Source organism: Sinocyclocheilus anshuiensis, unplaced genomic scaffold (assembly GCF_001515605.1).
Source record: "Sinocyclocheilus anshuiensis isolate Anshui unplaced genomic scaffold, SAMN03320099.WGS_v1.1 scaffold75, whole genome shotgun sequence".
In the NCBI taxonomy this organism is placed as follows: Eukaryota; Metazoa; Chordata; class Actinopteri; order Cypriniformes; family Cyprinidae; genus Sinocyclocheilus; species Sinocyclocheilus anshuiensis.
The window spans coordinates 372,431-378,927 of NW_015549634.1; the positions used below are offsets into that span (position 1 = coordinate 372,431).

At 35.6% G+C, this 6,497-nt stretch overlaps 1 long non-coding RNA gene across 3 annotated transcripts in view; it reads left to right on the plus strand.

Annotated features, from left to right (window-relative positions):
• Nucleotides 1-4,115, plus strand: part of LOC107659669 (uncharacterized) — a 28,392-nt gene extending 24,277 nt beyond the window's left edge. For 2 of the 3 annotated variants that reach the window (XR_001630940.1, XR_001630938.1), the window contains exon 6: nucleotides 3,667-4,115. This is a non-coding gene — a long non-coding RNA (uncharacterized LOC107659669). The remainder of the gene's footprint in view (nucleotides 1-3,666) is intronic. The other variant, XR_001630939.1, reaches the window with a different exon arrangement.
• Nucleotides 4,116-6,497: the final 2,382 nt, after the last annotated feature.

Genomic DNA, 6,497 nt, shown 5'->3' on the forward strand with positions numbered 1-6,497 from the left:
ATATATATATATATATATATATATATATATTTTAACTATATATATAGATTTAACAAATGAATAAAAATAATTAAATAAACGAATAAGTATAACTAAATTAAAAATAATATAAATTAAATAAATCAATTAAATTAATTAATTAAAAGCAAAATTAAATAAGATAGGTTTTACTTTCACTGGGCAATAAATAATTTCTCATTACTTTCCAATTGATTTTGGGGGAGATATATGATCCACACATGTTCTTGACGAGTTTGGGAGATTCACTTCTTATGCATTAATCTTGAACGACTGGAAAGGTCGTGGAAAAGTGTGGGAACCTTGAAATCTCTTGCCATTTGTGTGCAACATGCATCAGACGGGTCTGAGGTTCAGGGTGACGTCACTTTCCCAGGCTGTAACTCAGTTTTCTTCTCATATGATTATCTTTCTCGCTGATGATGAAGAGAGCTGTTTGAAAAGAGCAGCAGAGAGTCTCACACCACTGCAATTACTACAGCGACATTAGTCCACTGCTAATTAAGATCATGAGCCATTCATCCTCATTTAGACTAAATTTACTGCCAGGAAAATCTGCTAATTACTGTCATTACTCATCTGTCCGGAGGAGTTCAGATCACACAAGTGTGCGGCATATATGGAGAGTCACAGTCACTGACATTATTACACAGCAATCTAACACACCAATGAATCAATCACATGACTGAAAGGATTTTTCTGGTTTGAAACTTTTGTTTGAGGTTTTTCCTCATCAGTTTATTTCTAACTCGATGTGTGTTTGGTCAGATAAGTTTAAAACCACAGCTTACATATATAGAAAGATACCATTAATATTAAATAATTTAATTAATTTAATAATTTATGCATTTAGCAGACGCTTTTATCCAAAGCGACTTACAGTGCATTCAGGCTATACATTTTTTACCAGTATATTTTAAATAAAACTGCATTCTTTTTTACAAATTCAAATGACATAATCTGGTAGATCAGTTTTACGTTTTACGTCACTATAAATTGGTCTTTTGACACTGTGACACTGTCAGAATATTAATTTGTTGGAGTGACCTGACATGTCAACTTCTGACTCAACCAATCATATGATTTGGGGGGCGGGGCTATCTGTTTGACTGACCAGTAGCAGGGAAGCAGCGTAGAATGTGTGGTGAAAATTTGCTTAGAAATAATTGGTACTTTTGCAATTCTGTTTGGCACCACTAATGGTGCAAAAATCTCCCAAAACTATTGCGTTTCCTGGAAAAAACTTTGTGGTCTCTTGCAAAACATTTGCGTTCCCAAGAGAAAGCTTGCATTAACTCATAAAACATTTGTGTTCACTTGCATTCTGCATTTGCTCGCAAAACATTTGCATTCCCAAGAGAAAGTTTGCATTCACTTGCAAAACAAGTTGCGTTCTTTCGCAAAACTATTGTTGTCCAAATAAATTTTACGTTCTCTTGCAATAAATTTGCAATCTCCAGAAAAACTTTGTGTTCTCTCGCAAAATATTTACGAACTCCTAAGAAAGAAACATTTGCGTTCGCTCACAAAACTGTTGTGTTCGCCAAAAAACTTTGCATTCTCTTGCCAAACATTTGTGTTCCAGAGAATTGTTGTATTTGCTCACAAAACGTGTGCTCTTTTGCAAAAACGATTGCGGTTGTCCCAAGAAAAGCTACAGTAAGTTATTTTAGGGAACACAATAGTTTGGGGAGAGAATGCAAAATTTCACAATATAGGCCTATTGCGTTTACATTTATGATAAGTGACTGTTTCAGGTTCAGATTTCAAAAAGTAAAATACTTGAAAAACGTCTACACAAAAATTAGTGATGGCCGCTTTCGAAGCACTGCTTTGTGAAGCTTCGAAACTTTTGTGAATCTTTTGTTTCGAAACAGTGGTTCGGAGCACGTATCAAACTGCCAAAGTCACGTGATTTCAGTAAACTAGGCTTCATTACGTCATAACTGTTTTTTCCATTGGGGGGGCGATCTCTGTAAACCCGTGAATCATGCGAGTTCACTGTGATCGCCCCACAGTGGCAAACCATTGAATCAGCGGCTATGGTTTTTACCTGATTTCGGATCAGTTTAATCAATTTGTAGACATTTTTAACAAGGCATTTGTGTAATTAAAAGGATGAGAAGTAGTTAATAGTATACAAGCTCTCCATAAAACAAAACAAGCCCTGCAAATTAATATAAAATATTTTAAAAGCCATATACAGACACTTCATATTTAATGGTATTTTATCATTTTTATGGCATTTAATGTATTCAACTTTCAATAAAACATTTGCAATGGGGTTTTAAAAGCTGTTTTTATGCATGTTTTAGCCTGAGTTTTTGTTGCATTTACACACTTTTGACCACTAGTGCTTCGAAACGGTGAATCATTTTGCGAAGCAATTGGTTCAATTGATTCGAAGCTTTGAAAACGTTCGTTTCTCCCATCACTATCAAAAATCAAAAAGTCACAAGCGAGATGAAAACAGTGTAAGCAATTTACTGAAAAAAAACAAGGCAACAAGGCAAACGTTTCGGTCACATGGTGACCATTTTCAACGCCAAGCTAACAATGTTGGAACTAGGAGCCATCTTGATTTAAAGTGCCCCTATTATGGATTTTTGAAAATTACCTTTCATGCAGTGTGACCTCTAAGTGAATGAAAATATCCTGCAAAGTTTTAAATCTGAAAGTGCACCATGTATATTTTTAAAACGAATCCCAAGCATATTGCCCGCCCACTTGTTGGTCTTTTCGCATTGGTCTGAAATGCAAATTCATTCTTTGCCACTAGGTGCCACTTTTGGAGCAGTAAAAATAGCAGTTTCCCCGGTAACGCTGTACACAAAGCAGCACTGCGCTCACAAACGCTGATTTATCAGCCATTACAGGCAAAATGAATCGGAATTGGCAAAATTAATACAGAAAAATGAATCGTTGAGCGAATCGTTTGGGAGTCATTGAGCAAATAAGGTAAAAATAAATGCATATTATAAGACAATTAAAGTGTTTTTTGACCTTGCATGCATGTCAACCTGTTGTTGGGGACTCCCAAAACCAAAATATGAACCTTTCATAACCCATAATAGGGGCACTTTAAGGAATCACATGATGATTTTAGGAGATCACATGATCAATCAGAACCAATCAATCAGAATCAATCGAGCACTGATCCAAAAAAAACCCCACCACAATAGATCAATATGCTAAAAAAAGCAGTTAATCAACATATTAAATTACACAAAATCAAGATATAAAGAAAAAAAGGTTCAGATTCCATGCAGCTTTAATACAGACTGCATCAGCAGTGATTCCTTCTTAGTGAATTCCCTTTGGAAATTGTTTTTAACAGACGATCTTCCGCTCAATTAGTTTGGAAAGTGGTAGAACAAACTGTCAGCGTCAGTGGTTTTTCTGGATATTCAGTTTTTTCCCAGAGCAGGATGTTCTCCGGGTTTTCTTATCTCGGCTCGCCAGCGCTGGAGTGTGTCCTGCTCTATCGCAGATTGCATAAATATCTTTGACATTCATCCAGCCTCTCGTCTGGTGTCCGAGCTTCTCTCCGTGAGAACTGATGTCCTCTAGAATTCAATTTCCTCCGCTGTGATCTGGTTTTATCAGGGTAATAACTGTTCCCAGGCCTGTGCTAATGAAACCTGTCAGTCCCGCAGGACACATGTGCGCGTGATTGAGGGTGATCAGACGCCCGCCGCTGCATCCCGACATACCTGAGCGCTGCTCGCGCGTCTGCACCCGATCAATCTGTCAGCGCAATAATCCCGGACCGATGAACAACATCAGCGCAGTCTGACACACTGTAGTCTGGGATCCTCTGCGCAGCTGTGCCACAGTATATGAAGGTCAAATGAACGACATGAGAGACGTCTGGCTATTTTTCTTAAGGTTAAACAAGCGACCTGAAGAACCAGCGAGGGAAGAGCTTTAAATGAGCAATTCAGCCAAAAATGAAACAGTCTGTCAACCTGTATGACTTTATTTTATCTGTGAGACACAATGTTAGGTAGAAGGTTCTGAACAGGTTCGGTCTAAAGAGAAAGAAAGTCATACAGGTTTGTGTTGAAGTGCATTTTCATAAGAGGATAAAAAATAAAAAAGCGAATTGCAACTTTTTTGTCGCAATTCTGAGTTTATGTCTCGCTATTCGGCCTTTAAAGGGTTAGTTCACCCAAAAATGAAAATTAGCCCATGAATTACTCACCCTCAAGTCATCCTAGGTGTATAAGACTTTCTTCTTTCAGAGCTAATTTTCATTTTTGGGTGAACTAACCCTTTAAGTCTCACAATTCTGAAGTTTACAGCTAGTAATTCAAACTTTACATCTCACAATTTGGACTTCACGTCTCACAATTCTGAGTTCATGTTTTGCAATCCAGCCTTTATATCTCGTAATTTGGACTTTTCACAATTCTTAGTATCTTGCAATTTTGAGTTTACGTCTCGCAATTCTGAGTTTACGTCTCACATTTCAGACTTTGTTTCACAGTTCTGAATTTACATCTCGCAATTTGGACTTTGTCTCAATTCTGACTTTACATCTTGTGTTTCGGACTTTACATATCACAATTCTGACTTTACAACTCACGATTTTTTACTCTATGTCTTGCAATTGTGAGTTTACGTCTCACATTTCGGAGTGTAGATCTCAAAATTCTGAGAAAAAAAGGTAAAAAAGTATGAGATATAAACTGAGAATTCAGACTTTTTTCTCATAATTCTGAGTTTACATCTCACAACTCAGACCTTTTTGTTTTTGCCATTGAATAAAAAATAAAAAAGGTCATTTTGACTTTTTATCTCACAAATTCGACTGTTTTTCTTGCAATTGCGAGTTTATATCTTGTAATTTGCATCTTGCAATTCTTAGTTTATATCTCACAATTCGTACTTTATATCTCACAATTCTTCTTTGTATCTTCTTTTTTCTCAGAATTGCAAGGGGAAAAGTCTGAATTGTGAGATAAAAAGTTGCAATTATCTTTTGTATCATGTGGTTTAAGCAGGCCTCCATGGGTTTGAAACAACATAAGGTTGAGTAAATGGTGATAGAATGATAATTTTTGGCTTATTTATTCCTTTAAATCTTGGAAAAGACAATGCATCAGTTCTCCTTAAGGAAATGAGAAGGCTAAGTCTTGTAGACTCTGAGAAGCATTATGAACCCTCTCTACTTTCATTAGTTTAACTACCTGTAGGAGTTCATTGGCAGGTCAGATTTGGACAGGCTTTCGCTCTCATAAGCCTCATTGAAAAAGCAATATGTTCTGAGTCAGGGTGATGATTCAAAGAGAGCCGTGCGAGAGCCTCGTATGTTCTGGTTTGAGGGATCTTCTCTAATAAGATGAAGTGACTCTGACACTGAACAGCAAAACAGACTGTCAGTCTTCAGAGACGGAGATCCAGGACAATCATGAACTTATGAACCATTTTCTCCTTCACTTTGAGTAATCATTATCATATTTGAGAAGAACATCAAACATCACAACTACTTTTTTAAAGCATGAATATAAAACAAAACCGTAGAAATATTGATATAATTTATTATTGTTTTTTTATATAAATTTTTTTTATTCAGCAATGATGCATTCATTTAATAAAAAACAACAGTTTATATTTTAAATAAATGTTGTTTTTAAAAATAATAAGTAAAAAATATATATATATTGGGCAGCACAACTGTTTTCAACATTGATAATAATCAGAAATGTTTCTTGAGCAGCAAATCAGAATGATTTCTGAAGATCATGTGACACTGAAGACTGGAGTAATGATGCTGAAAATTCAGCTGTGCATCACAGAAATAAATTACATTTGAACAGATATTCACATAGAAAACAGTTATTTTAAATTGTAATTTTTTCACAATTTTACTGTTTTTACTGTATTTTTGATCAAATATATGCAGCCTTGGTGAGCAGAAGAGACTAAACAAACCTTTTGAATGGTATTGTAATTAAATGCATATAAAAGGCATAAAAATTATATTATTTTGCAAGAATTGATGTTGTTTACATTTTTTTTCAATTGTTTTAGATAAAATTATATACAGTACAGAGGCTCACTGCTAATGACAAATACCATGCCAATAAAATGCATCAAAGGGCCAGTTTCTATATTACATAAAGATAAAACATGTCTGCCAATATTAGTGTGTGCAACCCTGTAAATTATGTTTTTTTTTTTTTTTTGCTAAGTCTGGCATTTCAGAGCATCATCTATTATTTGCATTTTGGTTGCTAATAGACAATTGAACACTAAAGGCCCTGCTACTGTAAAAAAAAAAAAAAAGTTTGTTTCTTTAAACTGTATGCCATCTTTCAAGCATCAGGCACTGGAAACCCTTTATGAGAATATCAAGTAGAAAAATCCCACATCTGACAGTGGATGAGAAGCAGCATTATAGGCTGGACTGCTGGAGGTGTGTGTGTGTGTGTGTGTGTGGGTGTGTGTGTGTGTGTGTGTGTGTGTGTGTGTGT